This window comes from Chrysochloris asiatica, unplaced genomic scaffold (assembly GCF_000296735.1).
Source record: "Chrysochloris asiatica unplaced genomic scaffold, ChrAsi1.0 scaffold00172, whole genome shotgun sequence".
Taxonomy (NCBI): domain Eukaryota; kingdom Metazoa; phylum Chordata; class Mammalia; order Afrosoricida; family Chrysochloridae; genus Chrysochloris; species Chrysochloris asiatica.
In genome coordinates, this window is record NW_006408690.1 from 1,497,267 (window position 1) to 1,520,776 (window position 23,510).

A 23,510-nucleotide genomic window follows, 5' to 3' on the forward strand; every position below is an offset into this window, starting at 1 on the left:
TTAGGCAAATCTGCTGCACAAGACCTCTTTAAAGTATTTGAGAGCATAGATACCAGTTTGAGCACTAAGGTTCTCCTGACCCAAGCCATGGCATTTTCAATAGCCTCATATGCATGGGAAAGTTGTACAATGAATAAGGAAGATGGCAGAATAACTGATTCATTTGAGTTATGGCATTGGGGAAGAATATTAAATTTACTATGGACTTTCTGAATAACAAACAAATCTGTGCTGGAGGAAGTGCAAACTGAATGCTCCTTAGAAGTCAGGATGGTAACACTTTGTCTCTCATACTTCAGACATATTATCAGGAGGGACCAGTCCCTAAAGGACATTATGCTTGGTAAATAAGAGAGTCAGCAAAAAAGATGAAGCCCTCCAATAAGATGGAATGGTACAGTGGCAGCAGTAATGGTTTCAAGGATAATATTGATTGTGTATATGGCACAGGACCAGCAATGGTTCATTATGTTATGTGTAAGGTCACTGTGGATTGGAACCAACTAGAAGGCACCTAACAACAACAAAAGCAAACTTCTTTTCAAAGAGCCCAGAAAACTCATTGAAAGTCATTACACGGTGTGTTCGTATGTGAGTTGAATAAAATAATTTAAAAAATAATTTTTAAGAAGATTGGAATGATACAGCTACTGATTTGTGCTCTCCAAGATTCATTTTTTTCTTTACTCTTCCAAGATGGTTAAAATAGCTCTCAACTTTCTAATTTGGTTTCTTCATGAAATGTAAAACCTTTCACCAGGAAAGGGGATTTAGAAGATACAGGTTTGGAATACACAGGTGAGTTTGGTTTTAGATTATGTTGAGGTTGTTATTGATGAATCTTTAATTGGATAAGACAGGATACTCAGAAGAGTAGAGAGAAATTTGACTTACCATGATAGGGTGGTAAATAATACTATAGGGGTGAGAAGTAGTTCAGAACAAGGGCAAGAAGAACAGCAGCCAAATCCTACCACTTATCACTGAGGAAAGTTTTAGATAGCAAGACCCCTGTATAAGTCTTTAATCAAACTTTGAATCATGTAAAGGCTTTGTATTTTACAATTCAAGACATTAAGCGATCAAAGTACTTTCATTTCCATTTGCACTGATTTATTCTGCTGGTGTGGTACTGCGGGTTAATGTGCTGGACAGCCAGGTTGGTTTGAACTGCAAGGTTGGCAGTTCAAGCTCACCATCCACTCCTTGGAAACCCTATACAAATTGCTATGAGTCAGAACCAACTTGATGACACTTAACAATAACAACATTCTGCTGATGTCAGGAGAAACAGTGTAGAAATCCCTTCAAATATGTATTCAGTTCTATTAGAAGTGCTCTATGAACCAGGGCTCCTGTTGTGGTGCTGTAGGATCAGCGAACCACAAGGCCAATAGTTCAAACCCACCAGCCACTCCTCAGAAACCCTATACAGAGTCGCTATGAGCCTGAACCAACTCTACAGCACTTAACAACAACAACAATGAATTAGGAAGATATCATACTTGGCAAAGTGGGCTGTTGTTAGGTGCCATCAAGTTGGTACCGACTCACAGTGACCCTGTGCACAACAGAACAAAACACTGCCCTGTCCTGGGCCAACCTCACAATTGTTGCCATGCTTGAGCCCATTGATGCAGCCACTTTGCCAATCCATCGCGCTGGGGGTCTTCCTCTTTTTCTCTGACTCTCCACCTTATCAAACATGATATCCTTCTCCAGAGACTGGTCCCTCCTGACAATATATCCAAAGTATGAGAGATGAAGTTTGGCCATCCTGGCCTCCAAGGAGCACTCGAGCTGCACTTCTTTGAACACAGATCTATTGGTTCTTTTGGCAGCCCATGGTACTTTCAATATACTCCTCCAACACCATAACTCAAATGCATCAATTCTTCTATGGTCTTCCTTATTCACTGTCCAGCTTTCGCATTCATATGAGATTATTGAAAATACCATGGCTTGTGTCAGGCGCACCTTAGTCCTCAAGATGACATCTTTGCTCTTCAACACTTTAAAAAGGTCTTGTGCGGCAGATTTGCCTAATGCAGTACATCATTAGATCTCTTGACTGCTGCTTCCATGAGTGTTGATAGTTGATCCAAGAAGAATGAAATCTTTGACAACTTCAATCTTTTCTCCATTGATAAGAATGTTGTTTATTGATCCAGTGGTGAGGATTTTTGTTTTCTTTACATTGAGAGGCAATCCATACTGAAGGCTATGGTTTTTGATTCTTCATCAGTAAGTATTTTAAGTCCTCTTCACTTTCAGCAAGCAAGGTGTATCATCTGCACATCTTAGGTTGTTAATGAGTCTTCCTTCAATCTTGATGCTACGTTTTTCTTCACATAACCCAGCTTTTCAGATTATTTGCTCAGCATACAGGTTGAATAAGTATGGTGAAAGAATACAACCCTGTTGCACACCTTTCCCAATTTTAAATCATTCAGTGTTCCCATGTTCTGCTCGAACAACTGCCTCTTCATCCAAGTACAGATCCCTCATGAGCACAATTAAGTGTTCTGGAATACTCATACTTGGCAATGTTGTCCATAGCTTGTCATGATCCACACAATCAAAAGGTTTTGCATAGTCAATAAAGCACAGGTAAACATCTTTCTGGTATTCTCTGCTTACAGTTAAGATCTATCTGATGCCAGCAATGATATCCCTCATTCTATGTCCTCTTCTTAATCAGGCGTGAACCTCTAGAAGTTCTCTATCAATGTATGGTTGCAGCCATTTCTGTATTAACTGTATTAAAACTTTACACGCATGGGATATCAAAGATATTGTCCAATGATTTCCACTTTCTGTTGGATCCCTTCTCTTTGAAATGGATACAACTACGGATCTCTTCCAATCAGCTGGCTTCCAAATTTCTTGGCATAGATGAATGAATGCCTCCAGTGTCCCTTCACTTTCTTAGAAGATTTCAATTTGTAATCCATCAGTTCCCGGTGCCAATTTGTGTTGCCAATTCCTTCAGTGCACCTTGGACTTCTTCCTTTCAGTATCAGTGGCTCTTGATCATATGCTATCTCTTGAAATGGCTGAACATCGACCATTTCCTTTTGATAGAGTGACTCTGTGTATTCCTTCCATCTTCTCTTGATGCTTTCTGCATCATTCAATAATTTGCCCAGAGAATCCTTCAAAAATGGAAGTTGAGGCTTGAATTTTTTGTTCAGTTCTCTCAACTTGAGAATTACTGAGCATGTTCTTCTTCCCTTTTGGTTTTCTAACTCCAGATGCTTGCACATTTCTTTGTAATATTTGACTTTGTCTTCTCGAGCTCACCTTTGAAATTTTCTGTTCAGCTCTTGTATCTCCTCATTTCTTCCATTTGCTTTAGCATCTCTACACTAGAGAGCAAGTTTCAGAGTTTCCTCTGACATCCATTTTGATATTTTCCTTCTTTCTCATCTTCTCAATGACTTTTTGCTTTCTTCATATATAATGTTCTTGATGTCATCACACAACTCTTCAAGTCTTCTGTCTTTAGTGTTTGATGTATCAAATCTGTTCTTCAGATGATTTCTAAATTCAGGTGGGATATATTCAAGGTCACATTTTGGCTCTCGTGGACTTGTTTTCATTTTCTTCAGCTTCAGTCTTAATTTACATATGATTAATTGATAGTCTGTTCCACAAGCTGCCCCTGGCCTTGTTTTGTCTGATCATATGAAACTTTTCCACAGATGTAGTCAATTTGATTTCTGTGTATTCCATCTGGTGAGATCCGTGTGTATGGTCGTCTCTTATTCTGTTTTAAAAAGGTATTTGAAATGAACAAATCATTGGTTTTTCAGAATTCTATCATGAGATCTCCAGCATAATTTCTATCACCAAGGCCATATTTTCCAAATACTGATCCTTCCTCTTTGTTTCCAACATTTGTATTCCAATCACCAGAGGTTATCAATGTATCTTGATTGCATGTTTGATCAATTTGTGATAGAAAAAGTTTGTAGAATTCTATTTCATCCTCACTGGCTCTAGTGTTTGGTGCATAAATTTGACTAATAGTGGTATTAACTTGTCTTCCCTGTAGGTGCATGGATATTATCCTATCACAGACAGCATTGTACCTCATGGCAGATCTTTATATATTCTTTTTGACAATGAATGTGATGCCATTTCTCTTCTATTTTGTCTTTCCTGACATAGGAAACCATGTGACTTTTAGATTCAAAATGGCCCATATCAGTCCATTTCAGCGTACTAATGCCTAGGGTATCAATGTTTATGCATTCTATTTCATTTGTGACAATTTCCAATTTTCCTAGATTCATACTTTCATGCATTCCATGTTGCGATTATTAATGGCTGTTTACAGCTTTTTCTCTTCATTTTGAATTGTGCCCAATCAGCAAATGGAAGTCCCTAGGGCTTTATTCCATTTGTATCATCACGGTCAACTCTACTTTGAGGAGGCAGCCCTTCCCCAGTCAATTGTGAGTACCTTCCAAGCTGAGGGCCTCAATTTTCCATACTATATCTGACAGTGATATTCATAAGGTTTTCAGTGACTAAATATTCAGAAGTAGTTTGTCTCTCCTTCTTCCTTATCTGTCTTCATCTGGAAGCTCATCTGAAACCTGTTCACAGTGGGTGACTCTGCTGATACATAAAGTACGCATGGCATAGCTTCCAGAATCATAGCAACTCATAAGCCACCACAGTACGACAAACTGACAGATGAGTGGTGGGGTGAATTGGAGAGTCATCCAAAAATAGGAAGACTCCAATGGGATAAATCAACACTGTAGCAGCAACAATGGACTTAAACATAACAATTGTGAGGAAGGGAAAGGATTGAGCAGTGTTTCATTATTTTGCACATAGTGTCCCTATAAGTAGACACTGACTCAGTGGTTCCTAATAAAAATAATAATTCGTCCATAAAGGAGCCCTGATTGCACAGTAGTTGAAGAGATCTACTGCTAATTGACAGGATCATGGTTTGAACCCACCAACTTGTTCCATGGGAGAAAGATGAGGCAGTCTTGAAATCCTGGGGGAAGAGTTTTACTCCATCCTATAGGGTTGCTATATCTGACAGTGTTTCTCTGATATTCATAGTGGATCATGACAAGCAATGGACAGCATTGCAAAGTCTGAATCTTCTAGAACACTTAATTGTGCTCATGAAGGATCTGTACATGGACCAAGAGGTAGTTGTTTGAACAGAACATGGGACCACTGAATGGTTTAAAATTAAGACAGGTGTGTGACAGGGTTGTATTCTTTCACCATACTTATTCACCCTGTATCTGAGCAAATAATCCGAGAATCTAGGTTATATGAAGAAAAATGTGGCATCAAGGAAAATGTTGTTAATGAGGAAGACTTATTAACAACCTGAGATATGCAGATGATACAACTGTTTGCTGAAAGTGAAGAAGACATAAAACATTTACTGATGATCAAAGAGCACAGCCTTCAGTATGGATTGCCTCTCAAAGTAAAGAAAACAAAAATCCTCACTACTGGACCAATAAACAACATTCTTATCAATAGAGAAAAGATTGAAGTTGTCAAGGATTTCATTCTTCTTGGATCAACTATCAACACTCATGGAAGCAGCAGTCAAGAAATCAAATGACATATTGCATTAGGCAAATCTGCTGCACAAGATCTTTTTAAAGTGTTGAAGAGCAAAGATGTCAGTTTGAAGACTAAGGTGCGCCTGACACAAGCCATGGTATTTTCAATAATCTCATATGAATGCGAAAGCTGGACAGTGAATAAGGAAGACCATAGAAGAATTGATGCATTTGAGTTATGGTGTTGGAGGAGAATATTAAAAGTGCCATGGGCTGCCAAATGTACCAACAGATCTGTATTGGAAGAAGTGCAACCAGAGTGCTCCTTGGAGGCCAAGATGGCCAAACTTCATCTCTCATACTTCGGACATATTGTCAGGAGGGACTAGTCTCTGGAGATGGATATCATGTTTGGTAGGGTGGAGGGTCAGAGAAAAAGAGGAAGACCCCCAGCGAGATGGATTGGCCAAGCGGCAGCATCAATGGGCTCAAGTGTGGCAACAGTAGTGAGGCTGGCCCAGGATCGAGCAGTGTTTCGTTCTGTTATGCATAAGGTCACTATGGGTCAGTACTGACTCAATGACACCTAACAACAACAACAACATAGGGTTGCTATGAGTTGGAATTGACTCAATAACAATGGGTTTTATTTGAGTCAGGAAGTCACAAAAGCTTAATAAATTTTGCAAATCTTTGAAAACAGCCTTCAGGATACGTGCTTTTGGACCCCAGGCATATAGTAAGAAAGTTCTTTCCTTTCAAAAGCAGCAATTCCAAGACAGGAGAATTTGAGCACAACTTTCCTCTATTGTGATTGGATTATTTGGTTTGTAATTTTTAGGTGGCAATTTTTTTTTCACTAATGGAATATATGCTGAATGTTGGTAATCTTTTGTTATATTTGGTGAGTTTTACACACATTATGTGGTACACATATATACCAATGGACTATGAAGGTGTAACAGATAGAACAAGGCAAGAAAAAAGTGTTTTGTCAGGTAATATTTTTAGTTGAGTGAAACTTTTGAAAGCATGGGGTAACAATTATAGGTACATTACACTCATCTGTCAGCCTGTCAGTTTGTTGTACTGTGGTTGCTTATATGTTGCTGAGGCTGGGAGCTATCCTGCTAATATTTCAAATGTCAGCAAAGTCACCCATGGGAGACAAATTGCAGCAGAACTTCCAGACTAAGATAGGAAGGAGGACCTAGCAATCTACTTCTGAATGAACTGACCAGTGAAAATCCTATGAATGGAAGTGGAATATTGTCTGATATATTGCCAGAAGATGAACCCCTGAGAGTCAAAGACACTCAAAATATGACTGGGAGGAGCTGCCACCTCAGGTAGAGTTGACCTTAATGATGTGGATGTAATAAAGCTCTTGGAACTTTCATTTGCTGGCATGGCTCAAAATGAGAAATCTAAGTACAAACATCTCTTAATAATCAGAATATGCAATGTATGAAGTATGAATCTAAGAAAATTGAAATCTGCCAAAAATGGAATAGAATGCCTAAAGATAGATATTATAGGCATTGTTGTTGTTATTAAGTGTCATTGAATTAGTTCTGACTCATAGCGACCCTGTATAGGATTTACCTCTGACCTTGTGGTTCAAATCGACCTTGTGGTCCTGTGCTTATCCTACAGCACCATATCAGGACTCCATTGTAGACATTAGTGAGATGAAATGGATTGGAATTAGCCACTTTGAATTGGAAAATTATATGATCTACTATGCCAGGAATGATAAAGAAGAGTGACATCACATTCACTGTTAATAAAACATTTTAAAATCTATCTAGAAGTGCAACACTGTCAGTGATAGGATAATATCCATATGCCTACAAGGAAGACCAGCTAATACAAGTTTTATTCAAATTTATACATCAACCATTAATACAAAAGATGAAGTAATTGGAGATATTTACCAATGTCTACAGTCTGAAATTGATCAAACATGCAGTCAAGATGCATTGATAATTATCGGTGACTGAAATGTGAATGTTGGAAAAAAGAAGGATCCCTAGCTAGGAAATATGATCTTGGTGATAGAAATAATACTGGAGATTGTGTGATAGATTTTTGCAAGACCAACATTTCCTCTAGTCACTTAATTTGGGGATGTAGGTGTGCTGGCCCACAGTACCAGAGCAGAGTGTCTTCAGACTGAGAATTAAGGCTTAATGATGTGTCGTGTGGCTATACATCAGCAGTCCTAAAAGAACTTTGTAATATTGGCAGATAAGAGCATAGGCTAGGCTAAGAGACTGAGGATCACAGAGAGGCCTGCCTGTGGGCACATCAAAGGAGAGGTTTGCCTGACTGGCAGAACTGTGCCCTGAACATTTCTGCCCCTGAATTGTAACTTGTTAAATTCCTTAATAAATCCCTTAACTGTGAAAAAAAATAATAAATCACTAAACAAGAGAAGTCTGAAAAGAAAAGCAGGAAAGCAATACCATTTACAATAGCCACCTGAAAATGATGTCCTTAGCAACAAATTTAGCCAGAGACACAGAACATTGATACAAAGAAAACTATAAAACACTGCTATAAGAAAGCAAAGGAGACCTACAGATAAGGAAGGCTATACTATGCTTATGGAGTCCTACTGTGGGGATATAGGGTAAGCACTGTACTGCTAACCATAATCATACTGCCAGAAATATCCTAAAGAAATGAGAACCTTCTCAAGAATACAAAGGAAACAGTAAATGTACTTGCAAGACTTATCTCTTTGTACAGAAGCCCAAAGAGTCTAAGTTTTCACAGTTCAAACCCATCAGCTGGTGTTTGGAAACCCTACACAGGGTTGCTGTGAGTCAGAACATCTCTGACAACACATAGCAATAAAAAAAAGCAACATACCATGCTCATGGATAGAAAGACAATGTGAAAATGTCAATGTTACACAAAACAATTTACAAGTATAATGCAATCCCAATCCAGGTTCCATCATCATTCTTTAAAGAGTTGGGAAAACTAATTGCTAACTTTATGTGGAAAGGAAAGAATCTGGATAAGCAAAGCACTAGTTAAAAAGGTGAATAAAATAGAAAACCTCACACTTGCCAATCTCAAATCCTTCAATACAACTATGGCAGTCAAAACAGCCTGGTATTGGTATAATAACATTGACTTAGACTGATGGAACAGAGTTGTAAACCCAGAAGTAAATGCATGCATTTATGGACGGTTGGTCTTTAACAAAGGGCTGAAATACATCAAATGAGGAAGAGTCATTTTAATGGTACAGGCAAAAACAGAATATCCATTTGCATAAAAATGAAACACAATCCATATCTCTCACTGTATAGAAAAAATTAACTCAAGATGAATCAAAGGCCAAAATGTAAAATTGAAAACTGTAAATATCAAGAAAAATTGTGGCACACATAGATACTAATTCATGTCTTAAAAAAAACTATTGATCACATCTGAAACTACAAACACAAGACAGTGTAGATGACTGGGACCTTCTAAAAATTATACACTTATGTTTTTAAAATACATGATGATCAAAAAACATCACCAAAAGAATAAAAAGAGAACCTAGAAATTGGGAAAAACAAACATTTTTTTGCAATGACATACTGGACAAGGGATTCATTTCTAAAATCTATAGAAAATTTTAACACCTCAGCAACAAAAAACAAACAATCCAGGTTAAAAATAGGCAATGGACATAAATAGACAATTCACTAAAAAAAGACATTCAGGTGACCAACAAATAACAAACAATATGCATGATCATTAGCTATTAAAACCAGAAGACCAAACCCACTCTCTTCAAGTCTATTCCAACTCACACAGACCCAATATAGGGTTTTGTTGTTGTTGTTAGGTGCCATTGAGTCGGTACCGACCTATAGCAACCTTATGCACTGCAGAACGAAACACTGCCCGATCCTGGGCCAACCTCACTATTGTTACCACGCTTGAGTCCATCAATGCTGCCATTTGGCCAATCCATCTCGTTGGGAGTCTTCCTCTTTTTCTACGACCCTCCACCTTAGCAAACATGATATCGTTCTCTAGCGATTGGTCCCTCCTGACAATATGAAGGGTTTATGAGACTATAAATCTTTATGGACACTGACAGCCTCATCTTTCTCCTTCAAAGAGGCTGGTCAGTTTGAAGAACTGACCTTGTGATTAGTAGCCCAACATCTAAAGAGAGATGCAAATCAAAACAAGAATGAGATATCATCTCACTCCAGCATTAATAGCAAAGTTCAAAGATAAAACAGAAAACAACAAATGCTGGTGGAGACGGTGTGAAGAGACTGGAACCCCTCATACACTGGTGGTAGAATGATAAACTTGTGGAAAACCATTGGGTGCTTCCCTAACAAATGGAAAACAGAAATAGTATATAATCTAGCAATCATACTTCCAGGCATGAATCCTAAAGAAATACGAACCTTCTCAATAATACATAGGAAACAATAAATGTACTTACAAACCTTAACTTTTTATAAAGAAGATCAAAGAGACAAAGTTTTCACAAAATCTCACATATGGGATGCACCATCTCATATAAGTACCTCTCATGACAGCATTATGATGCCAACACATTTCTGTTTTAAACAGTTACCCAAGTTCCTATCCTGATGCCAACATGTATCCTAAATGGCACAAAAGTCACTTATAATAATAAAACCCAGAAGTGGAAAATGTGACTGTACTGTACATGTACCAGTGGTCACAAAAGGGTTGTTGTTGTTGTTATGTGCCATGGAGTCAGTTCTGACTCATAGTGACTCTGTACAGGGTTTCTGAGGCTATAAATCTTTACGGGAGCAGAAAGCCTCATCTTTCTCACATGGGACAGCTGGTAGTTTTGAACTGCTGTCCCTTAGGTTCGTAGCCCGATTCGTAACCACTACGCTACCACAGCTCCTTACAAAAGGGTTAGGCAGTTCTAAAAATGATTAATTATTGAATCCATTCTTTTTTAATATTAATTTTATTTAATTTTTGAGTGTACATAGTCCATGACTACTGCATATGCGCCTATTTCAGACCTTCTTACATCTTATCTAGCATTTGTCCATTCACATTAACTCTAGTCGTTATAGCATAGTTATTTTAATGAAATAAAGCAGGAACACTCAATTTAATTATTCCATAATTGGTAAGTTCCATTGAGTCAATTCCAACTCATACAAGGGAGTTTCCAAAGAGAAGGTGGTAGGTTTGAACCACTGACCTTGTGGTTCACAGTCCAATACTTATCCTACAGTGCCACAGCAGGAGTCCAATAGTTAGCGTGCCTAAATTGAGTTCTAACCTATTTGCTTGTTATATTGGGTTACTATAAAAAAGTTTCTGCCCAAACCAATTGTAAACAACTAGACAATATGAACTGCTTCTGATATGAATTGGTCTGAATGTTCACTAGAAAATGAATAATTTTTTTTCTGCATCAGCCATCAGAAAAATCAGCAACTCTTTTATATTTGTAGTGATATTTTAATTTTTCAGATAAAGTTGTTGTTGTTGTTAAGTGCCATCAAGTCAGTTCTGACCCATAGCAACCCTGTCTAGGGTTTCCGAGGAGCAGCTGGCAAGCTTGAACTAAAGATTAATCCAACAAAGTCTTATGTCAGTTTTAATAATAGCAAATATAATTTTTATTGCTTTATTTGTTTTTCTGGTGCCCTTTTGGATAAAAGACATTAGCAGAGGCCTGGAAAGAGTGACTTACAAGCTAAAAGGTCATAAAATAATGTCATTTCAAATTTAGACAGGCAATTGAAATATATTGGCAAAAAGTCACTCATCCGAATTGAATTAAAGAATTAACTGAATGGCCAAGTTGTTTATACCTCAGGAAGGATCAGAATTTCACGTAGCTTTCCAGATACTATTTTCAAAGTGCTCTTTTGTTTTTAAACATATAGTAAGAACTGGGCATACATAAATGTTTTATGTAGTTAATGGTATATTTTACTATATAGTTTATTTTTGCAGAATTGGGTTTAAAGTGAAATTGTGATCATCTTTAAAGTAAAATAAAGTTAATACTAATATAATGTTTTCGCCCAAACACAAGAGCCAGTAAGTGGTAGAGCCAGTATGCAAATTCAAGACCTAAAGCCTGCAAAGTTTGTGCATTTAATTACTACTGAACATGAACGAGCCTCTGTGGTGTAATGCTTCAAGTGCTTGATTGCTAACCAAAAAGTTGACAGCTGAAATTCACCAGCTACTCCACAGGAGGGAGATGTATTTTTTAATTCCTTATTAAAAAATTACAACTTTGAAAATCTTTGGGGCAGTTATATTTTGCCCTGTGTGGCACTCTAGGATAAGCACTGGACTGCTAACTGCAAGGTCAACAGTTCAAACCCACCAACTGCTCCTTGGAAACCCTATACTGGGTTGCTCTGAGTCAGGACCAACTTGATGGCAATTAACAACAACAAATAAGGTCCCTATGTGTTGGAATTGACAAAACAGCAATGAGTTCTGTTTTTTGTTTTCATGATGTGGCATTCCCAGTCCTCTGTAGAGAGACAGTAAAGAACTAAGAGCTTTTTTTCCTTTCAGTGACTTACTTCCATTCTGCAAGGCTTGCTTCCAACTTTGCCAAGTGATTACATAAGTGAAGGGTTAGTAAGGAAATGTAATGTGGACTAATCTACATATAAATTGAAGATTTAAATTGTGGAAATGTAATGTGGGGTCTTTTTCATTTGTTTGTTAGTTAGCTTACCTCCTTGCCTAGTAACTTTTTTAAATTAGTGTAACCAGCTTCATGAGATTTGAGGAGTAATAAAAGATCTGTTTGTTTGTTTGTTTAAAATCTTAAGTCACCTTAAAGTCAGTTTCAAATCCTTTCCTACTATTTATTTTGGTGGTGGTGGTGGTTATGTGTTATGGAGTTGGTTCTGACTCATTTTAAGCCCACATAAAGTTTCTGAGGCTGTAAATCTTTATGAGAATAGAAAGCTTCATCTTTCTCATGCAGAACAGCTGGTAGGTTTGAACTGCTGACCTTGAAGTTAGCAGCCCGACTCATAACCACTATGCTACAAGACCTCCTTATTTTTTTGTTGGCAAACACAATTTACCTAGAGTGATATGCATTCGTTTTAACTATATAGTGCAGTGAGTTAAAGGTATTGCTACATGCACCCAGGTAACCTACACCTCTGTCAAAATATAGAACATTCCCATTTCCCTAGACAATTCCCTCAGACCCCTTCCCAGTCAATCCCCACACCTCCCTCCTAGTCTAGTTACCATAATTAGAGGTAAACACAGTTCATATAACTGACACCATAGATTCGCTTTACCTGTTCTAGAAATTCATTGATCTCTGATATGGTGCTGTAGGATAAGCACGAGACTGCTAACTGAAAGGTCAGCAGTTCAAACTCACTAACCATTCTAGAAAGCCCTATACAGGATCTTTATGAAGTGGCACTGTTTTGTGGCATACAACAACAACATAGAAGTTCATTTGGAGTCATGGTGTGGCACTATAGGGTTAGTACTGGACTGCTAGCTGTCAGGTTGGTTGTTCAAAACCACCAGTTGCTCCTCGGAAACCCTATACTGGGTAGCTATGAGTCGATTTGGACTAGTCAGCACTTAACAACAGAAGTTCATATAAATTAGATTTTACAGTATATTCTCTTTTAAGTCTATCTTTGTTAGTATATAGCTCTTGAGATTCATGTATACCATATATGTGAGTATTTTCTCTTTCTGTTACTGAGATTATTATATGAATTTTTTTTGACCAAAAAATAAAACCTTATTTTTATAGCTGTATAAATGTAATCCAAATGTGTCCACCACTAGATTTTGAGGAAGAAACGTGCTATAAATAAGCAAACAGTATCTGCCCAGGGATGTGTATGGATTCTTAGATGTCTCATTGGGCTAATTACAGACCACTCACTGTAGAACATCATTAGTATCAAATATAACATGATGTTAAACCATTGTAGCTTTTGGACATACATGTTGCACTTCTGGTCAGTAATGCAGGACATTTTGCAGCATTACACTGAAAAGCTAGTTTTTTTACGGCATCAATATCTATGTCATCATCCTTGTTGTCAGACTTCACAGTTTCAACTTAAGGAACATTGGTAGTCTTTGAATACACCACCTCAATATTCTTATCTCCCCTTTTCTCTTCACCACCAGAACATTCCTCCTCTGCCTCCTTCTGCTTTGACATGAATCTCTTTGGCAAGTTCTTTTGTGAAATAGCTCTTAGAGGCCATTTCTGACAAGTTGATGATGACCTCTTCTTCCAGAAGGACTGCATCATACATTTCCTTCAGGATGTGTAGGATCTTGGAGATGAACTGGACTTGATGCATTGCTACTATACACTCCAAACCACAAAAAATGTACTTCTGGGCTTTTTTTGTTGTGACAAAATCGTAGGAAGTAGTGCTTGAATTTCTTGATTTGTTTTCCTAATTAAAAAGAACTTCAGTCATAATAAGAGGGCCCATCTCTTTTACATCCAGCCATTCTGCTTAAGCAACAATTTCTTTGTCAGACAACTCAATGATGCCCTTGTTCTTTTTCTTAACAAAATCAAATAAAACGTTGACCCGTTCTTTCACGCTCCTCCCCAGATCATCACTAAGGGTCAGGATTTTTACATGGTGATGATTTCATCCATTCTGTGTCTCTGTGTTTCCTCGTTGTATACTCCCCCAGTTATCATCCACCTCTTCTTCCACAGCATGGGAAGGATTGATTTCATTTGGAGGGAGTGGTGGCAGTATCTCACTGCTTGACATAGAGCAATTTTCCTTGTCTTTGCCATTTCTGTTTTTCTTTTCCTTCTTTCTGGTCTCACGGTTACTACTCTCAAATGGGCTTTTGAGAACGATTGTACAGAGTCTATAATGTATGTCAAGTGTGTCTCGATAGCCACAGGCTTTACAAGAATTACCTATTGTTTGCTTCTTTGGATTGACATGCAGATTCTGTTTCAGGATTCTCACACTCAGGACAGAGAACAAAATTTTTAATGAATCCATCTAACATGTCTTGTAGCTCATTTGCCTTATAAGCTCCATGGACAATGTAATGGTTATTCTGAACATCAAATTGGGTCTCTACTCCCAGCTCATAACCAAAATATTTGGTGGGATACATTGGAGGCCTATCAAATACTTTTGTAACATCAGCTATGTTGACTATAACTGTCTTGATTCCATTTCCTTTGCCCTTAACCTTGGCAATGAGACGGGGCATCTTGTATTGATAGAACTGCTCTTAACACTGAAGTTGACATTGACAGACATTGTGATTTATTAGTGGCTTTATCAATATGGTGAAGAGATCTTTGATTGCAAATTTTTGGTATCTTCTGTCTGGAGAAGAAGGGATGACATAGACTACTGCAAGAATTCTTTCTCTGACATGAAACATTTCTTGCCACTGAGGCCGTAAGCTTCTAACTTGGATGCTATGTTTCCCCAATACTGGTACCAATGGCTGTGCAACAGCTTGTTTTCCTCAAATAAAGACATAAACCCAGTACTGCTTGACCTGGACTGTTTAGCTGAATACATATATGTTGTTGTTGTTAAGTGAATCAATTGTTGTTAATAGAATCAATTCTATTCTGATTCATAGTGGCCCTATATAAGCTTTCCAAGGATCAGTTGGTGAGTTTGAACCACCATCCTGAAGTTCAAACCGACCTTGTGGTCCAGTGCTTATCCTACAATGCCACACAGGACTCCAAATGTATATATACCTATATGAAAATATGGAGCCCTGGTGGGGCATTGATGCTCATTTTTGAGTCCTAATGTGGCGCTGTAGGATAAGCACTCAACTACAAGGTCGATTTGAACCCCAAGGTTGATGGTTCAAACTTGCCAGCTGTTTCTTAGAAACCCTATACAGGGTTGCTATCAGTTGGAACTGACTCTACGTCAATTAACAATGACAACAGCAACAAATAATCCAAAGTAGCTGTCTTTCCTTTTTCATAGTCTGTCTTGGTCTGGAAGTTCAGCTGAAACCTGTCCACCATGGATGACCATGATGGCATTTACAATATCAGTAGCATAACTTCTAGAATCACAGCAACATGCGAGACACTAAAATATGACAAACCGACAGATGAGTGGTGGGAGATGAGCATCGTACATGGGAAACCTCACCCGATACCCAGTGTGGGTAGTTCAGAGTGGTCTTCCCTGAAACTGCAGTGCTTACTACTTTGTTTGACACATAGAAAAAACAAGCCAAACCAAAGTAGATTCCTATTCATAACCAACCTCTAGAACAGAGTAGAATTGCCTATATAGTTTCCAGGACTATCATATAGATGTTGTTTTTTATATAACATATTTTTTTAAACTTCTTGTAAATTGAGTGAAGATTTACAGAGCAGATCATCAGTTTTACAGTCAACAAATCATACCCTTTGCTTTATCTTAATGATTGCAGTCCCCTCCATGTAACAATAGTTATCCCACTTTCTCCCTGTGGTTCTTATTTCCATTCCACCTTCCTTTCCAACCCTTCTGAATTTTGTCCTTAGGTAAATGTTGCCTTTTTGCTCTTGAATGGTTGGGCATTCTCTGGTGAGCCTATCTTGCTAATGTTGTTATGCCTTCTATATACCTAACTACCACCTGGTAAAAAATTGGGCCACAAGAGTGAGTTTCATTCCAAACCTAAATGGTAGCCCATAGTCTTGGGTGTATCCAGTCTTTTTCTGATCAGTAAGTCCAGTCTATTTGTATAATTTGAGTTTTGTTCCACATTGTCTTCCACTCTATCCAGGACCTTCTAATTGGTAATGGTAGCCAGGCAACATCTAGTTCTTCTGATCTCAGAGCCATAGAGACTGATGTTCACTTGTTCTACTAGCCTATTGGACTAATCGAGTTCAACCATCTTCAATTTTCATTATTCTTACTTATTTCACACATGGAGAGACCAGTAGTTGCACCTTACATGGTCATTCACGATCTTTTAAGATCCCAGTCCTTACTCACTGAAGTAGATGGACAACATTGTCTTTGTGGCTATATTTTTCCAGTTGACCATGGTGTCACCTAAGACTCTGGCCCCTAGCCCTCAGGCACAGTGATTCATTACCTCAATGTGTTTTATAATATCTAAGAAGGTTAGCACTGAACTATGAACCACAAGGTTGGCAGTTCAAACCTATCCATTGCTCCTCGGAAACCCTATACAGGGCCATTATGAGTTGGAACCTACTCAATAGCACTTAACAACTGTAACAACAAAACTCCCCCATATTCATATGTGTGTTTATAAAAAAGGTAAAAATCCATGTACAAATAGCCTCTGTCTAACACATCTCTTTTTGGATGTACTCCCACTCGTCCTCCCATAATTATTTAGCCAATGGATCTGTCCATGTATATACCTACATAATACTGTTGTTCCAGACTTGTGTGTATAACAATATTTACCTCTATTCCCATTAACCCTTGCATTCCGCTCTATGTCTTCACCTGTCTTCATCATTCTTCTGCCTACCTCTCTCTTATTGTATATAATCTTCCCATTACCCAGATTAACACATATCTACCCTCTAGGCACTGAATTTTTCTCCCTTTCCTCCCACCCCTGTAACCATCAAAGACTATTTCTTTGAGTATGAAAACTTTTCTTGAGTTTTAACAATAGTGGCATCACACAATATTTGCCCTTTCATGATTGACTAATTTCACACAGCATAGTGTTCTCCAGGTTCATCCATGTTATGAATTATTTCACAGATTCATCATTATTCAGTGTTGTGCAGTATTCCATTGTGTGTATGCACACAAAGTTTGTTTATCCATTCTTCCATTGATGAGCATTTTGGCTGTTTCCATCTTTTCCCTATTGCGAATAGTGTTGCAATGAACATGGCTGTGCAAATAACTAGTCATGTTATGGTTCTTATACCAAGTCCTGACTCTTATAGGATCTATACTAAGTAGAGAGAATGCTGGGTCATATAGTATTTCTATTTGCAACTTTTTAGGAAGCACCATGCCATTTTCCACAGTGGTTGCCCTATTTTATAGTCCCACCAGCAATGTAGGAGGGCCTCAGTCTCTCCACACTGTTGCCAGATTTGTTGTTTTCTGTTTTTTAACTTTGCTATTAATGTTTGAATGAGATGAGGTTACCGTTGTTTTGATTTGCATCTCTCTAATGATGTGGTAGCGTAGTGGTTACGAATCGGACTGTGAACCTTAAGGTCAGCGGTTCGAAACTACCAGCCGCTCCGCGGGAGAAAGATGAGGCTTTCTACTCCCGTAAAGATTTACACCCTCGGAAACCCTGTACAGGGTCGCTAAGGGTCGGAACCGACTCGACGGCACTTAACAACAACAACAATGATGTGGTACCACGATTTAATGTGCCAGACTGCACATGAAAGTAAGTTTGAGCTGTAAGGTCAGGGTTCAAACTCAACCAGCCACTCCTCGGAAACCCTATACAGGGTTGCTATGAGTTGGAACTAACTTGTCAGCACTTAACAAAAACAACAAAAAATGACTAATGATCATGAACATTTCTTCATATATTTGTTGGCCATCTGAATGACAAGAGTATAATCTTTATAGCAGCAAACTATCACATCTTTCTCCCTCAGAGCAACTGATGGATTTGAAACTCTGACCTCAGTCAGCAGCCTGGCACTTAACCACTGCAATACCAGGGTTCCTTCCCTGGTACACAGGAGGCAGTAAAAATACATTTATTGAGTGAAAGACAATTAAGTGAAACAAATACTTAAGGAATACTTTGAAGTTATCCAAAGGAGAGCAGGAAAGGGAGTAGAACATAGGCCAGCATGAGGGAACAAGATGAGCTCTGAAAACACTGAGGTGGGGAGTGTCTGCATCTATAGAACTGAACAGTGGCCAGGTTGTCTGAAGAAGGTGAACAAAGGTAACCATAGTACCACATGAGGCTGGACGAGTGAGCAGGTACTGCTTTGTTCAGGGTCTGCATCCCATGCTAAGGCAATTAACTATTACAGCTTCAGAAGAAATTGTAAGATTGATAGACATTGCATGTTCTTTTCTCATTTTTCATGCTTTTAACTTAAATTTCATTTTGAAAGATAATGCTTTTCTAATTCTTTTTTCTCTTTTGTTTGTATGATAGATTTTTGTGAAATCTTCTGTTCTCTAGACTGCTTGCCTCCTCTTCCCTTCCTTTTTCCTGACATTTTTTTCCCCCCTCTCCTATGAGTTGTATTGGAGTTCTGGTATTGCACTGGAGAACAATGTGCTAGACCACAAGCTCAGTGGTTCAAACTCACCAGATGCTCCTGAGAAACCATACACAGGGTCACTCGGAAATCAACTCGATGGTACTTAATAACAACAACCACAATAAGTTGTATTATGGACTCCTAGTGTGGCACTGTGGCATCAGCACTAGATTGCGAACCACAAGGTCAGCAGTTCAAATCCTCCTCAGAATCCCTATACAGGTTCCATGTAAGTTGTAACTTTGTAACAACAACAACATAAGTTGTATTGTTGTTGTTCTTGTTAAGTGTCATCAAGTCAGTCCTGACTCATAGTGATCCGGTATAGGGTTTCCAAGGAACAGCTGGTGGGTTTGAACTGCTGACTTCTGGTTCACAGTCCAGTCCCGATATAATGCTGTAGGATAATCACTAGACTGCTAACTGCAAGATTGGCGATTCAAACCCCTCAGCCGCTTTCAGAAACCCTACTTTTAAGATCACTATGAGTTGGAACTTACCTGATGGCACTTAATAACAACATAAATTGTATTTAGTGCCCACTACGTGACAGGAGGAGTCATAGTTTGGCACCATAACATAAGCACTCAACCTCTAGGTAGGTTTGAACCATAAGGTTGACGGTTCAAACTCACCAGCCTCTCCTCAGAAACCCTATACAGGATTGCTATGAGTCGGAACTGACTCAACAACACTTAACAACAACAACAACACATGTCAAAAGTTCTGGGAACAATTTTTGAGTACCTCTGCTCTTGAAGCATGCAGTTAAGTCTCTTGTAAATAGACTATAGTTTAATTATTTTGTTATTTTTTAATCCAAGACTACATGTCTGTCTGATTCCCTCATTATTTTCTCCCAGTTTTTTCTTTCTGTTGTTGCCATTTAGATTTTTTAGTTGATCATTACAAATAATCAATAATGAGTACATTATTGCCACGCAAAAATATTAAGTAAAACTATAATAACCCATGTTGTTGTTGTTAAGTGCCGTCGAGTCGGTTCCGACCCATAGCAACCCTGTACAGGGTTTCCGAGGGTGTAAATCTTTATGGGAGTAGAAAGCCTCATCTTTCTCCCATGGAGCTGCTGGTAGTTTCGAACCGCTGACCTAAGGTTCACAGCCCGATTCATAACCACTACGCTACCAGAGCTCCACATAAGCATGCAGTTCCCTGAATTCTTCTGATTATTTTGTTATTTGTCAGAGATTTGGCTACCCCTTTTCTGTCTTCTTAGTATTTGGAAAATGCCTCGCTAGCTATATTTATAGCACACTGGTTGTTATTGTTAAGTGCCATCAAGTCAGTTCCGATTCAAAGTGCACCTGTATAGAATTTCTGAGTTATTGGTGTGTTTGAACCAGTGACCATGCACTTCAAACCAATGTTCCAGTCTGGTATTTATCATACAGAGCCATTCCAGGACTCAATAGCATGCTGGTAGAAACAGCACATATGTGTCATGCTTTAATATACTGCAAACCAGAGTTTAGAATCAGTTTGGAGAAGTAATCTCAGACCTGCACAAAGTAGGTGAACAGAAGCTTCAATTCTTCCCAGCCCCCACATGACTCCATTGTGGCTTACCTGGTAGAAGGATGCTGAGAAGAGTTGCTGAGGTGGTTCACTCTGATTCTCTCTTTCAGCTTTCCAGTAGAAGTATGATCCGTGGTGGGAACTGTGACCCAATTTAAGGCAGAGCTTTTAGGACTTCACCACCTATGATTGGTGGATCCTTTGTTGTGGAGATATGAGAGGGATGGGCACTGGAAGAGCTCATGTTTGATTGGTGGAGAAAGGAATCTTTTCATACACAGTCTATGTCCGACTCATAGCAATGCTGCATGGAATTTCTGAGAAGCAACTGGTGAGTTTGAACTGCTTACCTTGCAGTTCACACCGGCCTTGGAGTCAAGTGCTTATCTTACAGCACCACACCAGGACTCCCTTTTTAAAAATAGCTGCATACTATTCTATCATATGAATGGATCATAGTTTATAGTCTCTGCTACTGATGAAGCATACCACTTGTTTCCATTTTTCACTAGGTGTTGTACCAAGAGTGCTTTCAATAAACACTTTTGTGCATATATTTTTTAGAAGTAAAACTGCATGCAGAATGAAATATAAACTAAGCCAGAGCAAACCCAATACCATGGAGTTGATTCCGAACCCTAACATCTCTATGGGACAGAATAGAACTGCTCCTTAGCGTTTCCAAGTCTATAAACCTTTATGGGTGTGGAAAACCTCACCTTTCTCAAGGAACAACCAGTGGATATGAACCACCACCCTACAGTTAGTAGCTCAATGCCTAACCCACAGCAACACCAGTGCTCTTTATAATCAAGTTTGTTGTTGTTAAGTGCTGGTGAGTTAGTTTTGACTCATAATGATTCTGTATAGGGTTTTCAAGGAGGGGCTAGTGAGTTTGAACCACCAACCTTGTGGTTCAAACTGAACTTGTGGTGCAGTGCTTTATCCCATAGCACCACACCAGGACTTAATGTTGTTGTTGCTACTTCTAGGTGCCTTCATGGTGGTGGCTGTGTGCCGTGGAGTCAGTTCTGACTCATAGCAACCCTATACAGGGTTTCTGAGGCTGTAAATCTTTACGGGAGCAGAACACCTCATTTTTCTCCTGTGGAACAGCTGGTAGTTTCGAACTGCTGACCTTGCAGTTCGCAGCCCAATTCATAACCAGTACGCTACCAGAGCTCCTTAGGTGCCTTCATAGCGACCCTGAATTAGGGTATCTAAGTTTGCAAATCTTTACAGGAGCAGAAAGTCTCATCTTTGTTTCACAGAGTGACAGATGGGTTGAACTCCCAATCCTGTGGTTAGCTGCACAGTGTTTATCCTTCAGTAACACCAATGCTCCTAACATTGACGTTGTTGTTAAGTGCCGTTAAGTTACTTCTGACCTATAGCAACCCTGTATAGGGTTTCCTAGGAGCAGCTGGTGAGCTTGAACCACTGATCTTGCTGTTCAATCCAGCTTTGTAGTCTAGCACATGAATCCACAGCACCACATCAGATATAGACACACCAAAATTATTTTAAGATAGCATCAATTTTTATTTCTTTCTGTTTGAAAATGCTCAACATTTGTGTTGTTGCTGTTAAGTGTTTTCGAGTTGGTTCTGTATAGGATTCTCGAGGAGCGGCTGGTGAATTTGAACAACCTACTTTGCCTTTCAAACCAACCTGCAGGCCCTTGCATTATCATACAGCACTACAATTCATAATAGTAGTTACTGGTACAGCATTAGATATAGTCTTTTCTAACTATTCAGTCTAACTGCTCAAAAGTTGGGTGATAATCTCTATTTAATATCACTTTTGCCAATTTTCTTGGGCAATTTATTTTTTTTATTTTTCTAAGTTTCAGCCTCATTTGTAAAGTTGGGTTAATGATAGTACCTACTGTTTGCTTTGAGTGATAAATGCCTTTTTGAGTATTAATGAATGTAAAATGCTTAGATTATAGTGGTTCATAAATTTGGCTATCATCATTATTATTGTTATACTTACAGTTGCTGCTTTATTGCCACTTTTATTATCAACATTTTTTTCAAGTCAGGAGGTAGCTTCTATTGGGAAAGATCCCATTGAATAGGCAAACTAGCAATGTTGGATAGACATCTAGTTCCCTGTTTTACCTAGTACAGCTTCAAAATGAATCCTTCCTCCCTACCCAAGTGGGCTTTTTATTCCTGCAATTTACGTGTTTATATTTTTTCATAATCTTAAAAATGTAGCCAAAAAGAAAATAAAGAGAAAACTATAATAAATGGAATGTATTTATGGGAGAGGAAGAGAACCGCTGTTCTGGACCTTAAAGAAACACCTACACAGCATGCCATGAAACATATTATGTCCAGAAAATTGGTTTCAAAGGCACCTTGCTTATACAAACTTCTGCTACAAAGAAAGGAATGAATCAAAGGAAGCAATTCTACTCATTTAGCCTGTTCCCTACTGAGGTTTCTAGAGCTTCCTGAGGCACAGATGAGTGGACATTTTGATTAAATGCAGTTATTCTTGATGAAATTTTAATGTATAACTAGAAATAAAGACTTTCCAAAACATGAATTGCTTTTTAAAATAAAATATCAACAAAAGTAGGTCTCCTTCATGTCTAAAGAACTGTCTGCATCCTAGTTTCTCATTATTTATAAACACACAGATTTATCTCCATGTGTGAATAGTCTTAGACAAAACAGTTTTAGACAGTGATTCTCGAGGGTGCCAGAAGGTCCCTTGTCTTGTTCTCTAATTTGCAGAGTTAAAGATTTTTTGCCTTAAGGTTTTAAATATTGGCTACATACTGCAACTGTTATAGTACTATTAATCTTTAACATCCTGATTGACTTTTATTGTATTTGCTATCTAACTGGTAATTCCGATGAGGGCATAGAATAAACAGGATCAGGAGAAATAGAATATTACTTTGAAATATGTGCTTTACTAGAAAGGGACAGAACTAGATATGATGACAGGAAACATGACATGGAATTATGGGGTATACTCGTCTGTCAGTTTCTCAAACTGTGGTGGCTTGCGTGTTGCTGTGGTTCTGATAGCTATGCCACCTGTATTTTAAATACCACCAGGGCCACCAGTAGAATTGATGCATTTAAGTTATGGTGTTGGAGGAGAATATTGAAAGTGCCATTGGCTGCCAAAAAAAAAAA

General features: G+C 38.5%; 1 protein-coding gene and 1 pseudogene across 1 annotated transcript in view; one reads left to right on the top strand and one right to left on the bottom strand.

Annotated features, from left to right (window-relative positions):
- The window catches only part of GPR158 (G protein-coupled receptor 158), a 637,652-nt gene that overhangs the window by 359,162 nt on the left and 254,980 nt on the right, over positions 1-23,510 (top strand). The window lies entirely within an intron of this gene.
- LOC102813873 lies at positions 13,495-14,848 on the bottom strand (annotated as a pseudogene).